Source organism: Pleurodeles waltl, chromosome 6, assembly GCF_031143425.1.
Source record: "Pleurodeles waltl isolate 20211129_DDA chromosome 6, aPleWal1.hap1.20221129, whole genome shotgun sequence".
NCBI classification, from domain to species: domain Eukaryota; kingdom Metazoa; phylum Chordata; class Amphibia; order Caudata; family Salamandridae; genus Pleurodeles; species Pleurodeles waltl.
The window spans coordinates 221,706,578-221,734,166 of NC_090445.1; the positions used below are offsets into that span (position 1 = coordinate 221,706,578).

Sequence of the window (27,589 nt, forward strand, 5' to 3'; positions counted from 1 at the left end):
GGATTTTGGCCTCTAGCTCAGCCAGCACCTAGGGAAACCTACCAAACCTGTGCATTTTAGAAAACTAGAAAACCTAGGGGATTCGAAGATGGGGTGACTTGTGGGGGCTCTCACCAGGTTCTGTTACCCAGAATCCTTAGCAAACCTCAAAATGCGGAAAAAAACACTTTTTCTTCACATTTCTGTGCTGAAAAGTTCTGGAATATGAGAGAGCCACAAACTTCCGACTACCCAGCGTTCCCCCAGGTCTCCTGATAAAAATGGTACCTCTTATGTGTAGGTAGGCCTAGCGCTCGCGAAAGGAAATGCCCCAAAACACTATGTGGACACATCAAAATTACCAAATACAAAACTACCTGTTTTTGCGGGGGCACCTGCGTCTTTGGTCCTGGGTTCAGCAGCCATATAGGAAAACCTACCAACCCCAAACATTTCTGAAAACTAGACACCCAAGGGAGTCCAGGGAGGTGTGACTTGCGTGGATCCCCCGGTGTTTTCTTACCCAGAATCCTTAGCAAACCTCAAATTTAGCTAAAAAAAAAAAATCACATTTTTCCCACATCTCTGTGTGGGATCACTACACCGGTACAAATTTCCTACCCCTCTCACCAGGCTCTGTTACTCAGAATCCTTAGCAAACCTCAAAATGTGGCAAAAAAAACAAAACAAAAAAAACGTTTTCCTCACATTTCGGTGCTGCAAAGTTCTGGAATCTGAGAGAGCCACAAACGTCCGACTACCCAGCGTTCCCCTCAGTCTCCCGGTAAAAATGATACCTCACTTGTGTAGGTGGGCCAAGTGCCTATGACAGGGAAGAGCCAAAAACATGCTGAAAATGAGGGGGAACCAAAGCGGGTCCAAATGGGCAATTTGAGAAAAAAACAAAAACATTTTTAGGCTGACAAGTGGGGCAGACTTTTTATTGGTATAGATGCGACAATGCTGGGTGGTAGGAATTTTGTGGCTTTCTGCAGATTCCGGAAGGTTCCATCACAAAAATGTGGGAAAAATGTGTGATTTCCAGCAAAGTTGGAGGTTTGCAAGGAATTGTGGGTAAGAAAATGGTGCGGGGTGCATGTGAGGCACAACACCCTGGACTCACACAGATGTTTAGTTTTCAGATGTGTCAAGGTCTCATAGATTGTTCTACATGACAGCGTCCCAAAGTCCCAAAAGTGCAGCCCTCACCAATCCAAGTGGGACGATTCTGAGAGTTAGACAAGCTCTCATGGCCCAAATGTAAAACCAAACCCAAAATAATCAGACGTCCTCTTGCCTGCCGTGGGATAAGATGTTTTAGTGTGCGGGGGAGAGCTGAAAGATTGTTACCCCCTTCAGTTGGGGTGGGGGCATATCCATGCTCATACTGGTTGGTAGCCACCACCCCACTATTTTTTTTAATTCCCTGGTATCCAGTAGGATTTCTGCCCTCCCTACCGGGGAGTGGATCGGAGGTAATTGCCCCACCTGCCCACCTGTGGGGAGAACATCTTTGTCCCCATTTATATGGGGTGGGGGTATAGCCATACCTCCACCCTCTTTTTAAAAAAAAAAATCTTCTCTGGCCTCAGGTGGGCTTTCTGCTCCCCCCTTGGGGCTGATGGGCCTTACAAAAATAGGGGCTGTCCCCCAAACAAAACACACACACACCAAACCCTGGTGCCTTAATGGTTTCTGCCCCCCCTAGGGGCAGATCGGCCTAATAGAAAGAACCTAAGGGGTCGCTCCTCTTGCGTGAAATTGTTGCAAAAAAATGAAAATCCCTGGTGTCTATTGGTTTCTGTCACCCTTGGGGACAGATTGGCCTAAACAAAATGACCGATCTGTCCTCAAGGGAGGCAGAAATGGCCTAAAATAGAATTGCCCCCCAGAGGAGTGACCCTTGCCTAAGGGGTCGCTCTTGGTGCCTAGTGGTTTCTGCCCCCCTCGGGGGCAGATCGGCCTAATTAAAATAGGGTGATCTGCCCAGAAGGGGGGCAGATTGGCCTAAACAAAATGACCGATCTGTCCTCAAGGGAGGCAGAAATGGCCTAAAATAGAATTGCCCCCCAGAGGAGGGACCCTTGCCTAAGGGGTCGTTACCCCACCTATTGAAAAAAAAAAAAAAAAAAAAAGGTCCCTGGTGTCTAGAGGTTTCTGCCTGCCCCCTAGGGGCAGATCGGCCTAAAAAAATTGGTCGATCAACCCCCAGCGGAGGCAGAAAAGGCCTAATTAAAAATTGCCCCCCCCACCCCCCCAAGGCAAGTGACCCTTTGCAAAAGGGGTCGCTCCCCTTCATTGTAAACACACATAAACAAACATTCCTGGTGTCTAGTGGGAATTTCTGCAGCCTGACTGCTTCACGATCGGGCTGCAGAAATGCTCAGAGAGACATCAAAGGAAAGGAAAGGCCTTTCCTTCCCTTCGATGCTTCTCCCCCCCCCCCTCAGGCCATGATCGGAAGAGAAATGCGAGAAAAGCTTAGCTGCAAGCATGGTGGGGTCTGCCTCTGATAATGTCAGTGTGTGTCATCAGACGCCAACTGGGGGGAGAGTGTTAGGGTAGGGGGCAGAAATTGGGATTGACAGGGGGGAGGGGAGCGGGGATGGAAGAGGAAGCGATTCCCCTTCGATCCCTGCCCATGGGATGGTGGTGCGATCGCACCCCCAGGGCCCATACTAGGATGTAACGGTTAGGTGCTTGGCACCCGAGCGGTGCAGCCGAGGATGTAACCGTTACATCCAGGGCACCCAAGGGTTTAAAGTGTGCCCTTGTTTTTGTGCTGTGCTAATGTGGTACTGTTCAATACTTGTTTTACATTTACATTTAATGACATTTACTATGTTTCTGTCTCTTGTGGCTTTCATTAGTTGCTGTTGTCAGTTGTTCCTTCAATAAAAAGTACTAGAAACGTTCAGTTTGTCTTGTTAAAAATCTCTATTTATAAAGACCGCCCATTCCATTTTAAGTTAGAACAGAGGAAATCAGTGGGTCTCTTGAATGGACTTCCATCTGGGATACAGCGGTAGTAAATGAGCAGAGGTACTCAACTTTGACAATAAGATTCTTGTCAACTAAAAGGTTCACACTTACACTTTCATCTCTTGGAGTTCTCTGGAAGCAGATCTGCTGTAGTCCTGACCCCTTGATATACCTTTGTAAAAAAAAATTGTTGCTCAGAGATTTTAATTTTTGATTTGTGTTTTTCTATCATTAGAGAACTAATTTAGCTCGAGTAGACATTGCTAACACTTTTAAAACTGGCAGATGTGTTGCAGTGATGATGTAATATTTCAGTAACCATGAGATGTTTATACTTCATTTTGGTGTCAAAACATAGGGTTTGGGGGTCAAGTAGTCTTACAGAGACAGAAAATAACACCTCAGGGCAATCCTTCCGACATTTTCCCAAATGGCGGCTCTATAATGATGTGTTTAAGCCATCATTTATTTTAATAGGATTTTTGTTTCACCTTTTCCGTTGATTCAACTTACTAAACATTAGCGAAGCAGGTGGCAGCAGATCTTTACTTCCTGACAGTGTTGCAAACTACGAAATTTGAGGACTCCTTCAACAAAGAAAAATATGTCATATGCCAAACTAATCTGAAAGAAAAACTAACACTGAAACTGATGGGAGAAGAGAATCAAATATTTTATCATTCTAACAACATGTGCTACAAGTCGTAAGCAATGGAAAAATAACCTGGAAAAAATTGCCAAAAAAACAGCAGAAACCAGTGAATTTCAACAAGAATCCGAGTCTTCTGAGAAAGCAATGACAACAAAACTCAATGCCTATGTGTAAGGAAATGCCTCCTTGGCATGGTTGCCCCCTGACTTTTTGCCTTTGCTGATGCTATGTTTACAATTGAAAGTGTGCTGAGGCCTGCTAACCAGGCCCCAGCACCAGTGTTCTTTCCCTAACCTGTACTTTTGTATCCACAATTGGCAGACCCTGGCATCCAGATAAGTCCCTTGTAACTGGTACTTCTAGTACCAAGGGCCCTGATGCCAAGGAAGGTCTCTAAGGGCTGCAGCATGTCTTATGCCACCCTGGAGACCACTCACTCAGCACAGACACACTGCTTGCCAGCTTGTGTGTGCTAGTGAGAACAAAACGAGTAAGTCGACATGGCACTCCCCTCAGGGTGCCATGCCAGCCTCTCACTGCCTATGCAAGTATAGGTCAGTCACCCCTCTAGCAGGCCTTACAGCCCTAAGGCAGGGTGCACTATACCATAGGTGAGGGTACCAGTGCATGAGCATGGTACCCCTACAGTGTCTAAACAAAACCTTAGACATTGTAAGTGCAGGGTAGCCATAAGAGTATATGGTCTGGGAGTTTGTCAAACACGAACTCCACAGCACCATAATGGCTACACTGAAAACTGGGAAGTTTGGTATCAAACTTCTCAGCACAATAAATGCACACTGATGCCAGTGTACATTTTATTGCAAAATACACCCCAGAGGGCACCTTAGAGGTGCCCCCTGAAACTTAACCGACTGTCTGTGTAGGCTGACTAGTTCCAGCAGCCTGCCACACTAGAGACATGTTGCTGGCCCCATGGGGAGAGTGCCTTTGTCACTCTGAGGCCAGTAACAAAGCCTGCACTGGGTGGAGATGCTAACACCTCCCCCAGGCAGGAGCTGTAACACCTGGCGGTGAGCCTCAAAGGCTCACCCCTTTGTCACAGCCCAGCAGGGCACTCCAGCTTAGCGGAGTTGCCCGCCCTCTCCGGCCACGGCCCCCACTTTTGGCGGCAAGGCTGGAGGGAACAAAGAAAGCAACAAGGAGGAGTCACTGGCCAGTCAGGACAGCCCCTAAGGTGTCCTGAGCTGAGGTGACTCTAACTTTTAGAAATCCTCCATCTTGCAGATGGAGGATTCCCCCAATAGGGTTAGGATTGTGACCCCCTCCCCTTGGGAGGAGGCACAAAGAGGGTGTACCCACCCTCAGGGCTAGTAGCCATTGGCTACTAACCCCCCAGACCTAAACACGCCCTTAAATTTAGTATTTAAGGGCTACCCTGAACCCTAGAAAATTAGATTCCTGCAACTACAAGAAGAAGGACTGCCTAGCTGAAAACCCCTGCAGAGGAAGACCAGAAGACAACAACTGCCTTGGCTCCAGAAACTCACCGGCCTGTCTCCTGCCTTCCAAAGAACTCTGCTCCAGCGACGCCTTCCAAGGGACCAGCGACCTCTGACTCCTCTGAGGACTGCCCTGCTTCGAAAAAGACAAGAAACTCCCGAGGACAGCGGACCTGCTCCAAAAAGACTGCAACTTTGTTTCCAGAAGCAGCTTTAAAGAACCCTGCAACTCCCCGCAAGAAGCGTGAGACTTGCAACACTGCACCCGGCGACCCCGACTCGGCTGGTGGAGAACCAACACCTCAGGGAGGACCCCCGGACTACTCTACGACTGTGAGTACCAAAACCTGTCCCCCCTAAGCCCCCACAGCGCCGCCTGCAGAGGGAATCCCGAGGCTTCCCCTGACCGCGACTCCCTGAAACCTAAGTCCCGACGCCTGGAAAAGACCCTGCACCCGCAGCCCCCAGGACCTGCAGGACCGGACTTTCACTGGAGAAGTGACCCCCAGGAGTCCCTCTCCCTTACCCAAGTGGAGGTTTCCCCGAGGAAGCCCCCCCTTGCCTGCCTGCAGCGCTGAAGAGATCCCTTGATCTCTCATAGACTAACATTGCAAACCCGACGCTTGTTTCTACACTGCACCCGGCCGCCCCCGCGCTGCTGAGGGTGAAATTTCTGTGTGGGCTTGTGTCCCCCCCGGTGCCCTACAAAACCCCCCTGGTCTGCCCTCCGAAGACGCGGGTACTTACCTGCAAGCAGACCGGAACCGGGGCACCCCCTTCTCTCCATTCTAGCCTATGCGTTTTGGGCACCACTTTGAACTCTGCACCTGTCCGGCCCTGAGCTGCTGGTGTGGTGACTTTGGGGTTGCTCTGAACCCCCAACGGTGGGCTACCTTGGACCAAGAACTGAACCCTGTAAGTGTCTTACTTACCTGGTAAAACTAACAAAAACTTACCTCCCCCAGGAACTGTGAAAATTGCACTGTGTCCACTTTTAAAATAGCTATTTGTGAATAACTTGAAAAGTATACATGCAATTGAAATGATTCAAAGTTCCTAATGTACTTACCTGCAATACCTTTCAAACAAGATATTACATGTTAAATTTGAACCTGTGGTTCTTAAAATAAACTAAGAAAAGATATTTTTCAATACAAAACCTATTGGCTGGATTTGTCTCTGAGTGTGTGTACCTCATTTATTGTCTATGTGTATGTACAACAAATGCTTAACACTACTCCTTGGATAAGCCTACTGCTCGACCACACTACCACAAAATAGAGCATTAGTATTATCTATTTTTACCACTATTTTACCTCTAAGGGGAACCCTTGGACTCTGTGCATGCTATTCCTCACTTTGAAATAGCACATACAGAGCCAACTTCCTACACTATGCTCTTAGAAGATCAATGGCTACCCTTCGTCCACCTCCAATACCTGATCAGAAAGCAGAGGATCGTCAATGTATTATTAGTGGTTTAACCAGAACAAGAGCCAAGGGGATTGACGAAAGAACAAAGTACAGAGTATATGAGTCTCAAAGGGCATCTGAAGCTAGTTTTGTCCAAGATGAAGTTTTCAGACAAATGGCTGATCTAAACAGCGATGTGAATGTATTTACAGCGGATTTGTATGCCCACCCGAACAGCATGCATGCGTACATTCGAAACTAAGAATGTACAATGAGCTCCCATCAGCAACGTAACCGCCAGCCTTCAATTAAGCTTGCACTCTTTGAAAAAGCAAACAAAGTTTTAAAGCCACTCTTGAGTGCTGGCTAATGGTTCACACTCAGTAACTTTAGAGAAATATTGGTCAACATTGATGAAACTGTATTAATTCATAACACTGAAATTAAGATTTTTCTGAGATTTTACAATGACACAACTTGTTTTTGTCAGTCTAACAAAAGGAGTAAGCCACTTATGGAGTTCTCAGCTGATTTGACTCCTGAAGTTCTTGCTGCCAAAAATAAGATCACAGGATGCAGTAAAATCAGCAGGAACCATTTTAAGAATCGTCCTGAAACATTTAGACTTTGGATTTAATGACACATTTTTTGATGCCCTAGAGCTCTGCAGATTATGAGAGTCAACAAGAATCCCTGATCCTGTCTTAACATTTTTCACATCATTGTTTAATATCAGCAAAGCAAAACTGTTACAAACGAAAGTGCTTGCGTTCAGAACTAAGGCCGACAATATTGATGATGGCTTTGAAGATATAAGCAAAGAAGTGGAAGACAATCCCATGAACCAACAGGCTTATGCTGTGCAAATATACTGTATTTTCCACATCATGTTTTATGAATTATATCACGGCAAAAAGAAAACTCTGCTACACATGATGATTGCCCACGCAATCCATGACAAGTGAAAAAATATAGAGTTAATCATTTCAATGAAAAGGATTTGTGTATCAACAAGTTATATTACCGGTGGTCTGAAGACTGCCATATTATGATGTCGTGCCAATTTCCGCCCAATTTTGGGCAGAGATCCGACACCATTGGCCTGGCCGACGTCATAATAGAGGCCGCCGCCATCGCCATGCTAACAGGACTCTGTCCGAAATATTATGACCCATAATAAGGCGCAGCGGTTTCCTGCACGGAGGTGCGGTGTCGGCGGTTGAAAGCGCTGGGACCCATCATCTCCCAGACAGCCACCTCGCAGAAGCAGGTCAGTTGATCTCCTGAAAGGAGGGTGTGGGAGTGTTGTGTGAATGTGAGTGGTGTGTGCATGTGTGTATGAATGCGGGTGGGGTGGTGCTGGTGTGTGTGTGAGTGTATGACGAGGCGGGGAGGGGGTGTTGTGTGTGCGTGTGTGAGTTTGTGTATGTTTGTGTGAATGCGGATGGGGTGTCTGAGTGTGTGCATTCAAGTGTATGTGTATGTCTGAGTGCGTGCATGCGAGTGTATGTGTATGTGTGAGTGCATGCATGAGAAAGAATGTCTGAGTACATACATGCAAGTGAATGGGTTTATCTGACAGTGTGTGCAAGTGAATGTGTGTATCTGAGTGCATGTGTGCGAGTGAATGGGTGTATCTGAGTGCATGTTTGGGTGCGAGTGTGTGGGGGCGCATGTAAGCGAATGCATCGGAGAGTGGGAGTGTGTGCATGTAGGTGTGTGGTCGTGTGGAGGTGTGTCTGCCAGTGACAGGAATGGAAATTCCTATCGCCGCGTGCATGCCACCAGCATTTTCGTGGCGGCGATACAGATGGCAGTATTGAAGCTACCATCGGGCCGGAGGTGCTCACCTCCAGCCCGGCGGTCTGACTGCCCTGGCGGTAAGGACGGCGTTTTGGCAGTTTGGCTTCGGCCAAACCGCCAAAGTCGTCATATGGTGGTTAGACCGCCACCACGAGTATGGTGGTCCACGGACCGCCAGACTCATAATGAGGGCCATAGTACGGAGCAGGAACTTGTTAGCAGGTCATGCTGTAAAATCTTGTAAAATCGACAACACACCACTTCCAAGTCACTTTACCAGGAAAGGATTTACAAGTGCTGCTCTTGAGAATTTTGATTTTGAAAACAGCTCTTCTTTGTCTGGAACATGCAGCACACAATACTGCCCTGGTGCTTTTTCAAGACTGTACCAATGAAGTAGCTGCTGGAAAATAAGCTGTGTCAGCTGTAGGCATAAACAAACAAAGCTGCAAACTTTTAACCCTATGCCTTACCAACACATGCAAAATCACTACAAACCATCAACACGTCCCATTCTACCAGAAAGTTTCAAAGTGGCTGAGGACATGGATCTTCTTCTGTCTGGTGCTGCATTCCTCAAAGCTGATCTAACCGAATTTATCATTTCGCTTATTAGGTACAGACTGAGAGATGAAGAAAATCCAGTTCCTCCATGGGCTGGTATTCATGCTCTGATTTCCCAGATTATCTCACTGATGAAGGTTGGGTTTTTACCAGTAATACCATCTCCAATCACAAACTATGCAACAGTATGCACAGCTCTTAAAAATTTCCAAAATGTGCATGCTCAGCTTGAAGACCAGCCTATCCTGCCAATTTTCTGTGATGAAGGTGTTTTCTGTATTGTAGCTGATATTTTTATGTGCAATCCTCTATATTTTGATGATCTTTATCCAATGATGGGTGTTTTCCACATGACAAAAGTTGTGTTGCGGTATGCAGGAAGTATCTCAATGGATGTGGCATAGACGATGTACTTATGGAGGCTGAAAACTTTGGAAGCAAAACTGTCCAGTCAGTATTGAGCAGAACTCATTATGTTTGTTACAAGGTACGCTCATCATATCCGAGGCAATAGAAACATTGCATTGGAATGCTTTCTGGCTTTTCCGGTTTTGCATATCTTATCTCAGAAGTGAACAAGGCACAGGGTGCACTTCATTCAAAAGACATAAAACAAAGCCAGGCAATGTTCAATACAATCAGATCAAAATCGGAAAACCTGAAAACCAAGTTTGTAGAGTTGTCAAAGAATGTGAAGAAAAATCAGAACTTTGCAAATACTGGGGAAATGTTTTACACGTGAACGCTCTAGAGAAAAACTTGTTACATGGTGATTGGGAGCTGTCCATGAAGACTGTGGAATCACTGATTACTGTGTTTGGCAAATTCAATTGCATAAACTACCTGAGATATGAAAGAGTGAAGAATCTAGAGGTGGAAAATCATACTGGTACAGAAAAGTAATCCAAAGAAATTTTGTGGTGAAAGACAAGGAGGGAAGGTTCAATGCTGTAGCTCCAGATATGAAACTGAAACAGACGATCCAGAGACCACAGAAAAGCTCCAAAGGAATTGTTGGTGAGACATGTAAAAGTGAATATGTTGCTCAATGGCAGCTAAGTTACCATGAAGTTCTTTCTAAATGCAATGTTTTCAGAGAGATGAGAAATTAAAAATTAATGGAACATTGTGAAACTGTTCCTCACCACAAACTTTTGGGGAAAAAGGGGGAACGTTTTAATAAACATGTTGATGACCTTCTTCATTTTATGCAGCAGCAAGGAAACCCCTTTGAAATGACTTAGCCTGTGGGACTACACAACTATGTCACCAAACAATATGTGGACAATGATATAAAGACAAGTCTACTAGATGTCCTAGAACACAGATCAAAACTACATGCAGAAATGAAGCAGGAGAGGTTTGTATTGAAAGAGAAAAAGCTGTATGACAATCACTAAAGCTAAACTTCCACGCTTTAATTGCCATAGTAAGAGTTAAGTCCAACCAGCCACTACAAAACAGGTTACAAAAAACAACTTTCTAAGGCACTTCAAGATGGATATACCAAAAGAAAGGGGTGGACTTATCATGGACAGTCTGTTGCATGATCTTCTTCAAACAAACCCATTATTTGATGGAGATGCTGCAACCAAACAAGTGAAGCACAAAATTGTACAAGAGCTCGAAAAAACAAATTTCACCTGATGAATTTCACTTCGAAAAGGGGTCTTCATTGAACAAACTCTGTTGTTGTGGACTATATGTCACATTTGTGATTGGGCAAGACTGCATCCATGCAAAACTTCAGAAAGGTCGTACAGACTGTACAGACATGAAAGTCAGTGTGCACCTTACAACTGCACATTGTGTTTGAGAGTCATCTTGAACTATATGTCAAAGAATATGAGAGAATCAGGCAAATGACTACAAGTGGAACAACGGACCTTGCGTGCATCAAACCTTCTGGTCATCAACATCGAACAAGATAAACCTGGAGATGGTAACTCACCAAAACATTGCTCATGCTTCAGTGAACACTGAAATTTTAAATTATTGCAAGTGGAACGATTGTCAATGAGGAATTGGTGCCTGCAGAGGTAGATTCAAAAGGTACTGGCCATAACTTAACAGCAAATTGGAGGAAGCTGACCTTCATGTTGTGCCATATTGAGTGGGCTGTTCAAAATGGTTCCAATCGGGTCATTGTTCTGTCAAATGACACAGGTGTTATTATTGTGCTACTTAGATTTGTTGCAATGTTCGTAAGTCAAGGATTGCCAGAGTTATGGATATGTTATAGAACAGGTGAAAAGACACTTAATCCTACTTCATATTCTGTACAAGAAAGTTGACGTGACGTGGACATGCCCAGTGTTCTTATCAAGGCACATATTCTTACGGGTGATGAGACTTTGAGCAAAACTGGAACAAAGCTTGGAGCTTTAACTGCTGAACCTGTGAGGTTTCTAAAAGGATTTGCTGAGGCAGTAGAAGAATGTGACTTTAAAGCTGTAGAAAAATACCTTATACTGTGTGGAAAACGAGTTCTGACTGTCACATTTCTGACAATCTTTGGTACAGTGAGTTCAATGGATCAGTCCAGCTAAGTGACCTTTCACCGATGTCATATTCTGTGTATGGACACATTAAAAGAGAGTTCTACTTGATCAGAAGATGTGGAAATGTTTTGGATCATGGATATGAAGAGAAAAATCCGTGTGAATTTGGTTGGGAAGATATCGATGGGGTACTAAAACCTACAACATTTCTAAAGACTCTACCCAGAGAACTTACAAGTACGTGTACTTGCAAAACCTGTGCTACAAAAAGATGTCGCTATTGATATGCTCTTCTCAAATTTTCAACATTCTGCAAATGTACCACAAGTGATTGTCGAAACAAATAAACAATTAGATAAAGTGAACTATGAACATGTATCTAAAACAGGAGTGATAAACACTATTATTTTCATATTCAGGTCATAAACATTGTTTGGTGTATACATAAAAGGATTAAATACCATTATTATGTGTTTCATTTCTATATATGGCTCTTCTTCTTCTATTATAGCAGTCATTTTGGAAAATGGCTGAAGGGCTGTTCTGAGGAGTTCTTTTCTGGCTCTATAATACTATTTGACCGTCAAAACCTATGTTTTGACACCAAAATAAAGTATATAGGTCTCATGGTTCCTGAAATATTACGTCATTACTGCAACACATCCGCTATTTTTTAAAATGTCGTCCACAAAAAATCGGCCCGGATCAGCAATGTCTACTCAAGTTGAATTACTTCTCTAATGACCCAAAACAAAAATCAAAATCTCTGACCAACAATACTTTTACGGAGGTGTATCAGATTAATTGAATGGTTTTAAAGTGTTGATGCAAAACGCTATTTAGCTTGTTCCAGAAAATGAATAAGCCAATCGGTTTTGAATACTTCTCTGATAAACATTTGTCTATTCGAAGATCTTTTCTGTTTTAAGTAATTGCAAGTTTTAAACAATGGTTCCTTGATTGGTACAAGTGGTAGGGTCCCCTTTGGAAGGGGAACTGACTATGATTCATGGCAAATAAAATGTTAAATTCCACACCCAAGTCTACAACCTAATCAGAAAAGCACAGGTATGCAGTATGATCAATCCAACACCATTAGAATGTTTTTAAATCCAGCACAAAGGAAGGTGCCAGCTGCACACTATTGCAGCAGCTCTCACGTGGATCCAGGCTACCAGTGCTGACTCTCATGGCTGATGCTTCTGCAACCAACTGACTACTAGTGCTGACTCTCATGGCTGATGCTCCTGCAACCAACTGACTACTAGTGCTGACTCTCACGGCTGATGCTTCTGCTATCAGCTGACTTTGTATACCCACAACAACCTGGAATTCTATATTCACAACTCTAAGACTTTTCTTTCCCCAATTCAGGATCTTTTTGTTTACATCATTCAGTTCTGGACATTAGTTTGGGCCATTATACCTACAGGGAAAATCATAAACCTCAAGGAATTATTGAGTTAACATACACCAGAATTTTGGGCTGACCAAAGGCAGTAAACTAAGAAGCCAATTCCTTTTGAAGATCTTGCACACCTGCCTTTGCTAGGTCAAAGTCCTTGGAGAATTCTTGGTGGAAGAAAGCACTGTCACACAAGAACACCATAAGGTTAATTTACATACCTTTTGTAACTCTCATCCTGGTACATATTCTTAACCACAGATTTCTCACCTTGTGAATCTTCCTATGCACCCAAGAATGAGATGTAGTGTCAACATGATTGATCCTTCACTGGGAGTGGGCAAAGCTAACTTGGGACCTTTTTAATACCCAAACTAACACCCCAAAAAGCAGGGGAAAGCAATGAGGAATCTGCAGTTCAGTTGAGTATCTAGCAGAAAGAGAATTATCAAAGCTAAGTAAGTGCTGATGGATACGTATAACCACAGATTTCTGTCTGGTAAATCAGTATCAAAGCCCACTCTGAGAAAGTGGATCTAGGGAGAGGACTTTCGACAAGGAAGTCATGGGTGTCAAAGCGGGCAAAAAAAAAATTGTTACAATGCCGGAGGCTATCATTATTCATTCATCCTTTAATGCTACTCCATGCAGCACTTCAAAGAACACAATATATCATAAAACAGTTAACAATCCAGAACTAGGGCCTGATTTAGAGTTTGACGGAGGGGTTACTCCATCACAATGGTGACGGATATCCCGTCCGCTGAAATCTAAATCCCATTTTATCCAATGGGATTTAGATTTAGGTGGACGGAATATCCATTGTGACAAAGTAAACCCTCTGCTAATATCTAAATCAGGCCCTAGAACCTTTACTCACATATAAATAGTTTATTCATGGAATCCTCTTCCTCTTTTAAATGCTGCTCCTTATTCAGATAAGTAGCAATTTTGCTTTTGTCTTTCATATATTGGTATGAGTCTGAAATATTACTGTATGATTTTTGTGAGTGGCATTGATGTTATTAGTCAGTTTTGAGTTTTCAGTTTGTCTTAAGAGTTTCCAATTTATGGAAATGGAAAGTTCTGTGGAGACATTTAAAGTGACTCCGGAAGATGTAAGCTCAGGCCGGCTACAGAGCATTTTTGGCAAATGTGCATAGGAGTAGGGGCCCATATTTCAGTTTTGAGCTAAACTGTACTAACACGCAGTTTGGCAATTTTCCAACTGTGTCAAGCCGCACTCAACCATGAAAATCTAAGCACACGCTGCACACATAAGCAGTGAACCTACCTCATGTAGGTGAACACATGCATTTGGCCGTTTCTGACATCAGGGCGGCAAGGCTTCTGGCAGTCGGTTGTACGGGGGCCTAAGGCTGTTCATGGTCGCTACTGCTCGAGTGTCAGAGTTCCGAGCGTGAGCAGCTTTCCGATCATTAGAGAAAAGATGTTGGTAGATGCACAAATTTAATTCTCACAAGATTTGGGTGCCATCTTGGTTTGGGCTTGGGCGTAAAATGCATTTTATGCTGCTGTTTTTTTATCTCACTTACTCATAATTTGTGCAGTGACAGTTACAGTGTCAGTTGTGAAGAGATAGTTAAAGGGGCATGTCAGATCAGGAGCTGGTTTTAATTGATAAGGAAAGGAAAAGGAATTTGGGTGTATTTTTACACTGTTTTGTTTGCTCTCTTGAAAGTTTTGGTCATTATTATGACAAAGAAGGGAAAAGATGCACCAGAATCCAGGAGGGGAAAAATAATGAGGATATTATTAAAAGATTAATACAACAAGAGATGAGGTCCTGTATACAGGAGATTGTTGATAAGGTAATGTAGAGTAGGAAAAAAGACAAAAGGTTCTGATAATGAGTATTGGACCTTATCAGAAGTTGCTTCTGATAGTGGTGAAAAGATGGGGAAAAAGAAAAACCAAACATATTAAACAGGGGTGTAACCCCCTTAAACAAGTAGGAGGTCTGAGCACCATTAAATTAAGGAGAAGAGTGTCCCTAGCAGCACAAAATCAAAAAAGAAAGGTATCCCATGGGACACACAGGAGAGGGGTCACCTTAGCGGCACACAGAATTTTGAAACTCAAGATAATGAGTTTCCTGAGACCGATTATTTAAAAGGGGAGAATGAGTTAGATGAGTACATGTTAGATCTCCAACAGGAGGATGATGAAAGTGAATATCACTTGGGAGAAGAGTTAACTCCCTCTACATCGAAGGATAATATTAAGAATCCCTTAGGGGAGGAAATGTTCTCACTGCATAGTATAAAGCACCCAGGAAGTGCGGAATGGTGGCCCCTGGGGCATGTGGGCAATTTTATTAAAAAATGGTTAAGAAATCCTCTAAAAAAAGAGGTGAGGAATGTGTTAAAGGCAGAATGTTCAACACCAGTGATTGACGACAAAGTCTGTCTTAGCCCTAATCTACACCCTGAAAAGATCACATTTTTGTCTAAGTTGGTTAAAGATCCCAGGGAAGGACATGAAAGTTCCTTGAAGCAGTGCCAGTATTGCCTCCCGGATATGGTTGGTCCTCTCCCTCAGATAACTGATATGTCTGAGGAATACGGATATATTAAGGGACTTCCTTTGGGCTCTGTCTTATTGAGGGGTTGGAGCCAAATAGCTCTAGTTTTGCTGGGCGACGTTAATGTGGGCCTGAATGCAGAAAGGAGGAAGGTGGTGTTAATGAACACCAACCCCAAATTAGGTGACCAAACAAAATGAGTGAAAATCCAAAAGAATTATTGTTTGGCGAGGACATGGTTAAGAGTCTGGGGAAGTATATGGCCACTTTCACTGCCTTCAATAAGGCTCAGAATAACATGCACAGCGTTTTCAGTGGCAGTGTTTTTTGCAGGGCCTGCAGAAGGGGACTTTCTGCTGGCCAGGGTTTCCAGAGGTCCCACTACAACAGTTACAGACAAAGAGGTTTTAGAAGAGGCTACCAAGCCGGTGCAGGATCTTCATTGTACCCTCAGAGGGGTTGCTTGCAGCGAGAAAGAGAAAATAAGACCAGTGGTCAGGGACTATCAGGATTCCTGGGTGAGTACAGTGATTTCTTTTTTCCAATGAAAAGTAGGTAGTTGACTAGAATATTATACAAAGATATGGGAGAATATAACAAAAGATCTATGGGTACTGGATGCAATTCAATAATTCAAAATAGAAATGACAGACACCTTTTCAATATGACCATCCAAGGGAATTGTTGTTGAACAGACCACCAGAGGGTGGTAGAGAAAGAAATAAAGAGTATGTGGGAGAAGGGCACAATTGTAGAGGTGAGCAAAGAGAACAAAGTTTTTGTGATTAATGTTTTACCAGTAGAGAAAAAAAGACAAAGGATGGAGACCTGTTATACGTGTGAGAGAATTTAACAAGTTTCTAGTGTAGAGACATTTCAAGATGGAGGGTATCCATCTTTTAAAGGACATGGTATTAACGAACGACTGGTTGGTAAAGTTGAATGTAAAAGATGCTTACTTTACAATACCAATGGCAAAAGGACAGTCATCCCTTCCTTCAGTTCATTTGAAAGAATTGAATAAATCAGTTCTGTTGCCTTCCATTCAGTCTGTCTTTAGCACCTTGTTGTTTCACCAAAGTAATGAGGGCAGTAGTAGCTTACCTGAGAGAGGGAGGGATTCGGTTGATCATTTACCTAGACAATATCTTGATTATGTCTTAATGCTTGATTCAACGTCTGCAGGAGTTGGAGGTGGTACGGAATTTGCTGGAAAACTGAGGTATTATTGCAAAGAGGGAAAAATCGATGTTGATTCCGAAACATACTTTGGAGTTTCTTGTTTTCCAAATAGATATGGTCAATGTACTTTTGCACATACCAGTGAAGAAGGTGATCAAAATAAAGAAGGAAATACGTTAAGTGTTGAGACGAGATGTTTTGACTTTAAGGGAATTGGCAAGATTAACAGGTCTTTTATCCGCTTCAATTCAGGCAGTCTTCCCAGGTCCTCTTCATTATCGAGCACTGCAAAAAGTAAAGGCGAGAGCCCTATGGGCAGGCCTGTAATATGGAGACAAAGTAATTGTGGATCAGGAGTTAACTTAGTGGTTGGAGAATCTGGATGCTTGGAAAAAGAGTGCAATTTTTGGCTGTCGTCCAGATTTTGTTCTTGAATCAGATGCAGGTCTGACAGGTTGGGGTGCACATTTGGGTGTATATGAGACTGGTGGATTGTGGTCAAACTTGGAAAGAGAGCATCATAAAAACTAATTAGAGTTGACAGCAGGTCTTTATGCTCTCAAGAGTTTCAGACAAATTTTGCAAGGCAGAGTAGTTATGCTAAAGCTGGACAATGTTTCTGCAGTGGCATATTTAAATTGATTAGGCGGTACACAGTCACAAGGACTGACAGAACTGGCGAATTAACTTTGGCTAGTTTGTTTAGATCACAAAATCAGTCTCGGAGCAGAATATCTGCCTGGCAAGGAAAATACAACTGCAGACTGGAATTCACGTTTTTTGAAGGATTACAGCGATTGGCAGTTGAATCAGGTTTACTTCAGGAGGATAGATCAAATTTGGGGCCCTCTTCAGCTAGTAGGTTGACCTTTCAGTTAAAGAATTATTTCAGTTGGGTGCCAGATTTGGGTGCATTAGCAGTGGACGCTTTTCTAGAGAGCTGGAGGGGAATAAATGCTTACGCCTCTCCCAACTTTGCTAGGATTCAGGGAGTTCTGCAGAAAGTGCGGAGAGAGAAAAGTCTTTTGATGCTGGTAACTCCATTCTGGGTATCACAGGTTTGGTTTTCAATGCTGTTGGAACTTGCATGTGAAATACCATTTTATCTTTCTGCGGAAGAGGGTCTGTTGAGAGACGCAGATGGAGAGGAGTATCCATTTTGAGTGTTCTTGTCTGGAAAGTATCAGGCAATCTGCAGCTGTTAAAGGACTTTCGGGAAAGGCAGAGGAATTACTTGAGGAACCTTGGACACTTGGTACTCGACGAAGGTATAATGAAACTTGGAATGTATGGGTTTGTAGGTGCTTGGAATGGGGTTTGGATCTCATGGAAGTTCCTATCGTAGAGGTAATTAATTTTCTGGTGGGACAATTTGAGAAAGGACTTAGTTATAGAACTATAAATTGCTACAGATCAACAGTGTCTGCTGGACGTAGTCAGGTGGATAGCAGAAGTGTGGGAAAGAATGTGTTGGTTTGAAGGGTGCTGAAATGTATAAGATTACAAAGATCTCCTAACACAAGATATTAGGTTTTTATGGGATGTCAATATGGTTCTATTTTTGTTGACCTTTTGGCCTAGTGATAGGTATTGAGATTTTAAAAGGCTGACTTTGAAGTTAGCAGCCTTGCTGTGTCATGTCACAGTTTCAGATGTAAAAGCTCTGGAGGTGAGTAACAGAGTTTATGACCCTTTTTGAGCGACATTTGATATTATTAAAAGAACCAAGACAATGTGGAAGTTATTTATGATCTAAAATTTGATGCATGTAAGAAACTGTGTGTAGTAGACTGGATGAATGAGTATGATTCTGGAATGGAGGCATATCGTCCTGATTGTGAGACCCAATTGATGATTTCTTTTGTAAAGCTACCCAAAGCTGTAACTACAGCTACTATTGCAAGATAAGTGAAGTGGACTATGCAACAAGCAGGTGCCGAGTAACAAAAATTGAAAGCTCATTCGAGGAGAGGAGCAATGGAAAGCCAAGCTTCTTGGAAATGTGGGAGACTGGAAGACATTATGAGAGCATCTGACTGGTCAAACGCTTCTGTTTTTGCAAAACATTACTGTTAACCGACTGAGCATATGGCAAATGTGGTTTTAAAAAGGCTACGAACATGCATGATGATAGCCTTGTAATGAAATAGCGTTTCTCCAAATGAAGTGCCTAGGGAGTGTGAATTTCATTAAAGACACGAAGGCTTCGTTTTTCACAAACATATTTATAATCAAGAAAATAAAGTTTCTAATTGCACAGAACTGAATTAGTTTTCCAACTAGAGATTGCTGAATAGTAATTTTTGGCCAACAATATTTACTCATATTTGACCAAGTCACTATAAAAGAAGATCTTTCCAATTGTATGTTTCAACATTTCAGCACCTAGGTGATTTATGAAACATTGAGAAAGTCAAAAAGGAAAGAATTGTGTGAGTTGGTGTGAGATACATAGCTCAATGAAAACCAAGAAAACTTGACAAAATACCTTTCTGATTCATTTACCTGTTGTCTTGACCTCCTGTCAGCCAGAGCTGCATGCAAAATACAGTTTCCTTGTAAATTTTCATGAAAACGTCCTACAAAAGGAAACATGTTCAGAAGTCAATATTGGAAGGAACAGATTATCTTGCTCAGTTATGGAGTATTTGAATTGTTTAAAAAGTTCATGTGCTTAAACAATGTTTGTTCCCATTGCTGGTAACACTCACATTAATGTTTATATTTGTAATTTCTCCTATGCTCTCCTGGAATTCTCACCTAAGCTGATATGCAAGAGAATGTGTACAAGCTAAGAATTAAATAATAAACAGTCAAGCATTCAGTTTGAAGTGGAGGTGGGAATACTACTAGGACATTTTAATTCAATAGGTAATAAGCTCAAAAACATAATTTTGAAAGAAAGACACAACAAAACCTCAAAGCCGAAGAAACCTGAAATTAACACATGTTTTTAGGAGTAATTAATGGAAGGCATTGGATTTGCTTTATAGATTTAGAAATGTATAAAGTTTGGACAGTCTAATATTAGAAACAAGAAACAGTGTTACCCTTATTATATACCTGTCAGTTCCTCTATCCTATACTCTACCCAACAGAAACACAGAAGTCAATAGTAAAACACAAATATATAACCATAAATATTATGTGTTCAATTATGATATGATTTGCACAATGCACATTTGAACTTAAAGGTGACTTGATGAACATGTGCTCTGTAAACAGTTGGCCTAGTTGGGTACCTACTTTGAGTACATAGAGATCTTTCAATCACAATACTTCCTCTAATATCCTTAATCCAAAAATGTACTCAGCTTACTAATAAGCAACGATTCCATGCTGGAACTGGAAACAAAAGAAGACATGTGACTAAAAAAATACTTCCATGAAGCTGCTATGCAACCATCATTCTGATCTCTCTTCTCCATTTACATTAGCATAATGATCTTAAACCGTTGTAACAATCTGCATTACATAACAGAACACTTTCTCCAGCTGAGCCACACATGAGAGTTGCCAACCGTGCGGACATGGCTGATCCCTTATGTTATGAGTAATAATAGGTTGGACATTTAATTCCAATAATATGAAAAGACAATCAATTTGAAGACCATGCAACTATAAGCCCTGAAGAAGTCCTTTTGTGTAGGACGAAACACGTAGGCTGATTGCTCGTTTTTTAAAGAAAAAGCAATAATAAAAAATTAAGATTTTTAAAAGTCAACGTTGTGTTACTGGACTTTACTGACTTTGTGAGGTGGTGCACTATCTATATCTTTTTGCATGTAATCCTTTCAGGATTGCTCTTGTGGTGGCAGGTGCCGTGATTTGTGCACAGGTATAGCCATAGATATTGGGCAACAATATAGTTCACAGAGTTTTAATATTTATGTTAGTCCAAGACAGGTGCATTTGTAAGGTTTAACCCGTATCCAATTCAGTAGCACAAAATATAAGATTGATGTAACGGGGATTCGAATCCAGTTCCCCTGTTTCAAATGCGGCAGCTTTGCCCATAAGGCCCCATCGTCTCTTCAAAATGCATACAAGTCCTTGACAGTAACAGAACAAACGACAGGTGTAGAAGCCATACGTTCTGTAATCTGTGGATGGCATATCCAACTTGCCTGTGGCAGAATAGCTGCTCTTCCAACCGCCACTGCAGAAGCACCTGCACTGGAACTCTATGACGCGCACACTTTGAGAGTCTGTGCGCGCGCTGGAGGAAAGCTGTGTGCGTGCGCACTCATGTTAGAGGGAACTATGATTCAGAGTGAGTCAGAATTAGGAATAAGTAATGAGATAGTTCAAATTCTTACCAACTCCAAATGGTGATTTTGCAAACCAACCTAACAATACATAGGTCAGTTTGCAAAATCAGAATTGATTTGCAAAAATGGAATGCATAATTTATGACCACCTTTTACAAGTCCATTCTTACTACATCTGGCAAGCCATCCTTAAACAGAACCAATTAAAGGAAAAAAAATCATAAGAAATATCCACAATAAATAATCCATACCACACATCAATACAAACAACAAAAAATGACGCAAAGAATCCAAGGTAATTATTTGGACTGTGTCAATGTAAGCCACCATAAAAAACAAGTCTGTGGAAACCAATGTTATCCTTTGGGCAATGTGCAAAACATCAGGCAACTGAAAAAGCGACAAACCCAGGCTTTGGCCTCTTTGTCAATTGGCCAATATGGTGGAATATTTACCCAGTCAGCGCGTCATTAGAAAATCTGACATATATACAGTGTTCCACTAGTGCAGTAGAGGTTTCTCTAGCAAAGTGAATGTACTTGCAATCCAAAGAACCTTTTAGAGGTGACAGCGTGCTAGAAAATACATTAATGGCTAGCACTACTTGATGACATTTCAACAGCCAAATGTGGGTAGTTTATTGTGCCTTGGAACTGGAATTAAAGTATCATTGTTCTTACCTTGATTCCCAGCTGGATAGGGGCGCCATATTTATCTTCCCATGGAAATTTACCACCATTTCCTTATTCTTGCATAGAGTTAAATGAGCCAGGTATAGTGGCAGGTGTACAGTCAAAGTATTCTCAGGGAGGAAGTGTGGGGTGAGAGACTCACAACGCAAACAGTCAAACGCTAAATTAAATAATTAATTGTCGAGCCCAGTGCTTTTATTTTAGTAAAAAGAGAAGTACTTTAATCACAGCAAAATGAGATACTACACATCACCACAAGGCTGTGTACTATGAGTGCTACGGGGTTATCTACAAAGAAATCAACAGCCTAGTTTAAAGAGCACATGCCGGCTCAATAGGGGTGAAGATAGAGAGAGCACAAGTCCTTGGCCTGGGGCAGGCACACTGGGGTGGGGAGGAATCGTTTAGTTAGTTCAACTCACGTTGCCTGGATATATACTGGGGGAGGCATCAAAACCTTTGGGACGACTCAGGTCAACTGTAGTTACTTTAAGACTAACAGCTCTTCTGGGCAACCCCTCTTCAAGGCTCGACAGCTGAGTTTCTTCTTTCTCAGACAGTCAGTTCCTTGCAGAGACTGACACACTTCTCCCCCTTCTAAGGGCACAAGCAGACCCACAGCTCTTCCATCAAGTAGCACTTCAGGTGATTTAATCTGGTAGACTGACTGTCAACACACACCAGCCCTGAATAGCAGCGGTTTTTCTAAGTGCTCTGTTGAGCCCTCCCTTCCTTGATCTTGAAGAACTTGAAACTGGGCGATGCGTGGGATCCACTTTTATTCACACTTCCTAGTAAGGGGATGTTGATACCACTGTCAATGTTCAAGAACCAGTTTTGGTTGCTTCTTTCATTATTTCATATTCTTTTAGAAGCACAGAGTTTGTAAATGGTGATGGCCATCACAAGAGGTAGTGACAATGCAGGCTTCAGGCAGGAATACCCATAAAATATGTACAATAACACGTGAAGCCTCTGCACCTTGCTATCGTCAGCTTTTCCTAAAGTACAACTCAGGGAGGGACGAAAGGAGCAGGTTATGCCTTAAAGCTTCCCCCTCTCTATCAAAAGAATATGCAGTCTCATCCCCATCCCCCTACCATTACCTCATAGGGCATTGCTCAAGAAGGATAATCAGCAACCACAGATTTTCTGAAGGCAGCCCTTTCCCCCATCCTGTCTCAACTTCAATGTCTGGGGTACACCTTCCAGGTCTGGAATGCAGGCAGCCAAAAGTGGATTATGTTGGTCTCTGCAATCTAAAGCTCACATCTGCACAGAGTCCTGTTACTATGCAATCTTTACACAACAAATACTCACCATGAACAAGTGGAAATGTACATGGCTGGGGGCAGAATGCACCATACTCCTGAATCAGAGTAAAATATCAGTTCAGTGTCTAAACAGGATTATAAAAACATTACCCTGCCACCCAGCTAAATGTCAGCAACCCAGGACATAGACAGTAGACCTATATTAGATGGAGAGTACACTGGTGAGCCTCACTAGCTCGCAGAATCAAGCTCTTGACTTTTCTTGGAGTTAAAGGAGAGGCCTACGTCTCAGTGTGCACATGGGATTAGCATGTAAACTGGGCTTCAAAAAGAACACAAGGTATTAGATGCCGTTAGATCACTCTAGGCAGGGGCACACACTCTCTCACCATGCAGGGACATTCCCAATACAATGACAACTTGGAAACAGTATTTCACCAAACTATGTATGGATTTGTAGGTGTCAAACAAAGTTTTGTAATCACCTTCTGTGATAGTGAATTGAAGGCACCACAGATTACATAATCACCTTCCATGCTAGTGAATTGCAGGCACCACTGTGTTAGTGAATTGAAGGCACCACAGGAGTCCAATGTGTGAGGATTTGAGCTTTATTATAAATACCAAAGACACAGCTGACAGGCGATGTCTCTCAGTGACAGTTGCCGGAATTCTAGTGATGCAGAACATTCCATTATACATAGTGAGGAGGGGGAAGTATAATGGGGAAATACCATGGAAGATACCCCCCTTTCTTCATAAAACAGAAGTGGCAAGCAGGGAAGGGTGCCACAGGATTAGAAGGGGGAGGAGGAGTAAACTCTTGACTGCATGGAGAAGCCAGGTAATTTTTCTGAACAATAAATAGTAATTGCAGTACACTGCATTAAAATTGGCATACGTAAAATGAGAACAAATTGACCAATTCCAAGTGTATAGATGAGACTAGGATGAGGAAAAGGGAGCAATGCTTATGAATGTATCACTTAAGCATGCCTCAGAGTATATTACGACTTCACTCCATGACACAGGGCCTGATTTAGAGTCTGGTGTAGGGGGTTACTCCGTCACAAAAGTGACGGATATCCCGTCCGCCGTATTAAGATCCCATTATCGCCTATGGAGATTGCAATACAGTGGTTGGAATATCCGTTGCATTGGTCAAACTCTAAATCAGGCCTGTAGTTGTTCAAGTACTCTGGTGGTCTAATTGGAGGTCCCCGCACTCCAAAAGGGGTTTCGTTCATGGAATGCATGTCTGTTCCTCCATTCAGCATATGGGTATAATCGCCTAGCTAACTATTATTGGCATTGCTCACATTACCTAGTGGTTGGGTTGCATTATCCTTAGCCACAGAATTGTCAAGCTTCGCAACCCTCCATGGGGTCCATATTCTGCCAACTTCAGTTTTAAATGCATTGCAGAACAACTTTGTTACAGTCGAGGCTTTGGAGAATTTTGACCATTTGGCTCACCCCCATGGACATCTTATCTTCACCCAGTTTTCCTCTTGTACATCAGACTTTTTGGCATGGATGTCTTGATCATATCTTTTCTTCCATTTTTCCTGTCGCTTCTTTTCCTGCTGTTTCCAGAGCTGTCTATTATGGACGCAAACTCAGCCCTTTTGCCAATTCATCCAGGCCGGGACCAGCTGTGAGTGAGGCTTCTGTCCTTTCAACAGTTAAAATGGAGTTTATAGTGTGCTTTGGTGCTTTGTAAGACAGAAGGCTCTAAGGGCCAGATGTAGGTAGGTATCTGATTGCGACTTGCAATTTGCGAGTCATAGCGACTCGCAAATTGCAACTCGCAATCCGAGATGCAGAAAGGTGTCTCAGACACCTTCTGCAACTCGCTATGGGGTCCCAAAGACCCACCTCATGAATATTCATGAGGTGGGTCGCAGTTTGCGACCCCATAGCGAGTCTAGGCACTCACGGGGATGGTGGCCTGCTGGAGACAGCAGACCACCATGTCCGTGACTGCTTTTTTAATAAAACAGTATTTTTTTTTCTCTTTGCAAGGAAAACGAGCTGCATAAAGAAAAAATTCCGAAACCATTTGGTTTCGGTTTTTTCAGAGTAGGCAGTGGTCCACAGGACCACTGCCTGCTCTGAAAAATATTTTTGTGGGCATTCACAAAGGGTAAGGGGTCCCATGGGGACCCCTTCCCTTTTGCGAATTAGTTACCATCCACTTCAAGTGGATGGTAACTGCGAGTTGGTTTGCGACCGCTTTCGCGGTCACAAAGCAACTCTACATCGTGATGCGGTCGCAAATAGGAAGGGAACACCCCTTCCTATTTGCGAATCGGAATCACATTTTGCGAGTCGGTACCGACTCGCAAAATGTGATTCTGCATCGCGTTCAGCCTTTTGCGCCTCGCAAACTGCGTTTTTCGCCGTTTGCGAGGCGCAAAAGGCTTCCTACATCTGGCCCTAACTCTTTTAAATACTTCTTCTTTCCAGCATAAATTGTAAGTGTTGGATAGCTGGATTCCTTTCCTTAGGGTCTTATTAACTAGATCTAGAGTTCCATTAGTTTCAGTGTGGTACAATGCTAAACGTAGGTGAGTGATACTATGTACTTTCACTCAAGCAGAATTAAACACCGTTGTTGGTCAGGACCGTTGAGGGCAATCCTCCTCTTGCGAAAATTTATGTTAGGAATTTTATGAAGTTTTTTGAGCTGGTGTCAGATATGATCTTAATTTCGGGCCATCTTGAGTAGAGATCAATAAAAAACAAAACATATAGAGAGGATATTATTCCCAATAGAGGGCCTGTTATGTCCATTGCCAGATCATTCCAAGGCTTTGCCGGGAGCTTGTGCATATGAATGGGAGGCTTTCTTGTAATTACGATTTTGCACTTTTGTTGCACATCATGCTCTGTTTTATGGACATTTGGATGTCCATGCCTCGTCAGCAGAAGTCCATCCTCAACCTTTCCTTTGTCTTGGAAACACCAAAATGGCCTTTGTGCGCCATGTTTATGAATTTCTCTTGTATTGTCAGCCTTACGCGCTACCACAATGGGTGCCAGCCATTCAGTGGCCTTAACTGGTTCTATTACATCTTGTTCGCACAACTTTTCCAACACAATCTTTACTGCATCAAGCACATTCACCGGTAGCCTACGGACTTTGGAAACTACTAGAGCTGAGTTATTTTTTACCATTATCTCGCAGATATATGTTCTGAGGCACCCTAACGTCTCACTAAATACTTCTGGGACTTTATTTACAAACCTGGTGTTTTCTTGGATCATTTGTATTTGAATTTGACAAGCATTAGGGACAAGGTATAGCACCAAACTCTTTTGGACAGACCATCCTAAGATGTTATCACCCTTTTCAGGTACATACGCTTTTCTTTGGGCGTTGCTCCCTCAGTATTGCACTCTCCCTAGAAAATAGCCCTTTATGCTAATCGGTTAGCCCCCATAGCCATCAGGCTGTATGACCAATTTTACTCAGTGGGGTTTTATTCCTGAAATTGTTCAGATATGATTGTTAACCTGGAACACGAGTCCAAACTTTGTCTAAAACATTTACCTCTTCTATACTCAATATGGCCATCATCTGAATCACTCATCTGTAACACTATTTCATTGCCTATTTCTGACACCTTAGAACCTTTATAACTTTTGTCATACTTATTTTTACAGTATGCAATATTGTGCCCCTTCTTACCACAGCCATAGCAAATGGCCCTCCATGAAGGTCATTTTCTCCAATTAGCCATATGGCCCGCCCTCATACATCTGTAACATTGCCCTATGAATGTGATCACTTGCCTTAAATAAATCTCTTTTTTAATCTTTTACTGTGTTTACTTCCCCTTTTCATTATATGTGTTGCACTTTGATTCAGTCCTTTTACACACATCAACGTGTTACACTTGCTTGGAAACAATGAAGACCTCATTAATGGGGGGGGGGGGGTTAATCCTTGAGCCATAGCTCTTACCTTATTCTATTAATGTTACATGTTAACAAAAGCTGGTCATGTATGCGTTTATCAAGGGATGCATCAAACATACATGTTGCCGCAAAGTTTCTCAAGGTAGAATCAAATTTCTCTATACTTTCCCCTTCCTTCTATACCCTCTTCCCAAACTGGTATCTCTCTAAGATAGAGCTTATTCTGAATACAAAATCATTCTCCAGCTCTTTTTAAACAAATTTCAAAACCATTTAACTCACTTGCATTATCATCATCATCATCATCATTGCTTAACTCTAGTAGATGTTCCAGGATCTCTAGCCCCTCAGCACTTAAGCAATGTAACAGTAGTGCTACTTTTATTTCAATGCTCAGATTTGGGCCACAAACCATGATATCGTTTTTGAAAACCTTTTTCCATTTACTGTAAATCATTGGTGGTTCTCCAGGATCATTCATGAAAAATGGTGGTGGGGTAATATTTTGCATGGTGTGTGAAAACAATAACATGCAGTTCAGTAAAAGAGGATAAAGCAGTGTGTTTAAGTGCAGAATCCAGAACAACAAGAATTAGTACAAAATGACACTGCTTAACATTACAAAGAGAACATTGGTATATATTACTTCCCCCACTTAACACTCTTCCAGATGCTTCCTTTAAAATGGAACACAACAGTGTGTGGATCACTGGTTTTGTATGGTTTTGTCTGGTGACCCACTGTAAGCGTGTGGATCACTGATTAAAGGATGAACCTCTTTACTCCGTATATATACATATACACAAGGACGATTAGAGGGGAAATGCTGAGTTTGGCAGAATAAATCAGATTTAAACATTCTCTTCAATACTTACAGCACAAAAGATCCCTAATTACCAACGTTCTAATTACAGTAGTATTCAGACCAGTGGCACAGTG

General features: G+C 42.4%; 1 protein-coding gene across 1 annotated transcript in view; it reads right to left on the bottom strand.

Moving 5' to 3' along the window:
• GJC1 (gap junction protein gamma 1) overlaps positions 1 to 27,589 on the bottom strand; it is a 94,775-nt gene that overhangs the window by 6,867 nt on the left and 60,319 nt on the right. The window contains exon 2 of the mRNA XM_069237934.1: positions 18,995 to 19,068. The gene's annotated coding sequence lies outside the window, so the exon portion shown is untranslated. The remainder of the gene's footprint in view (positions 1 to 18,994; positions 19,069 to 27,589) is intronic.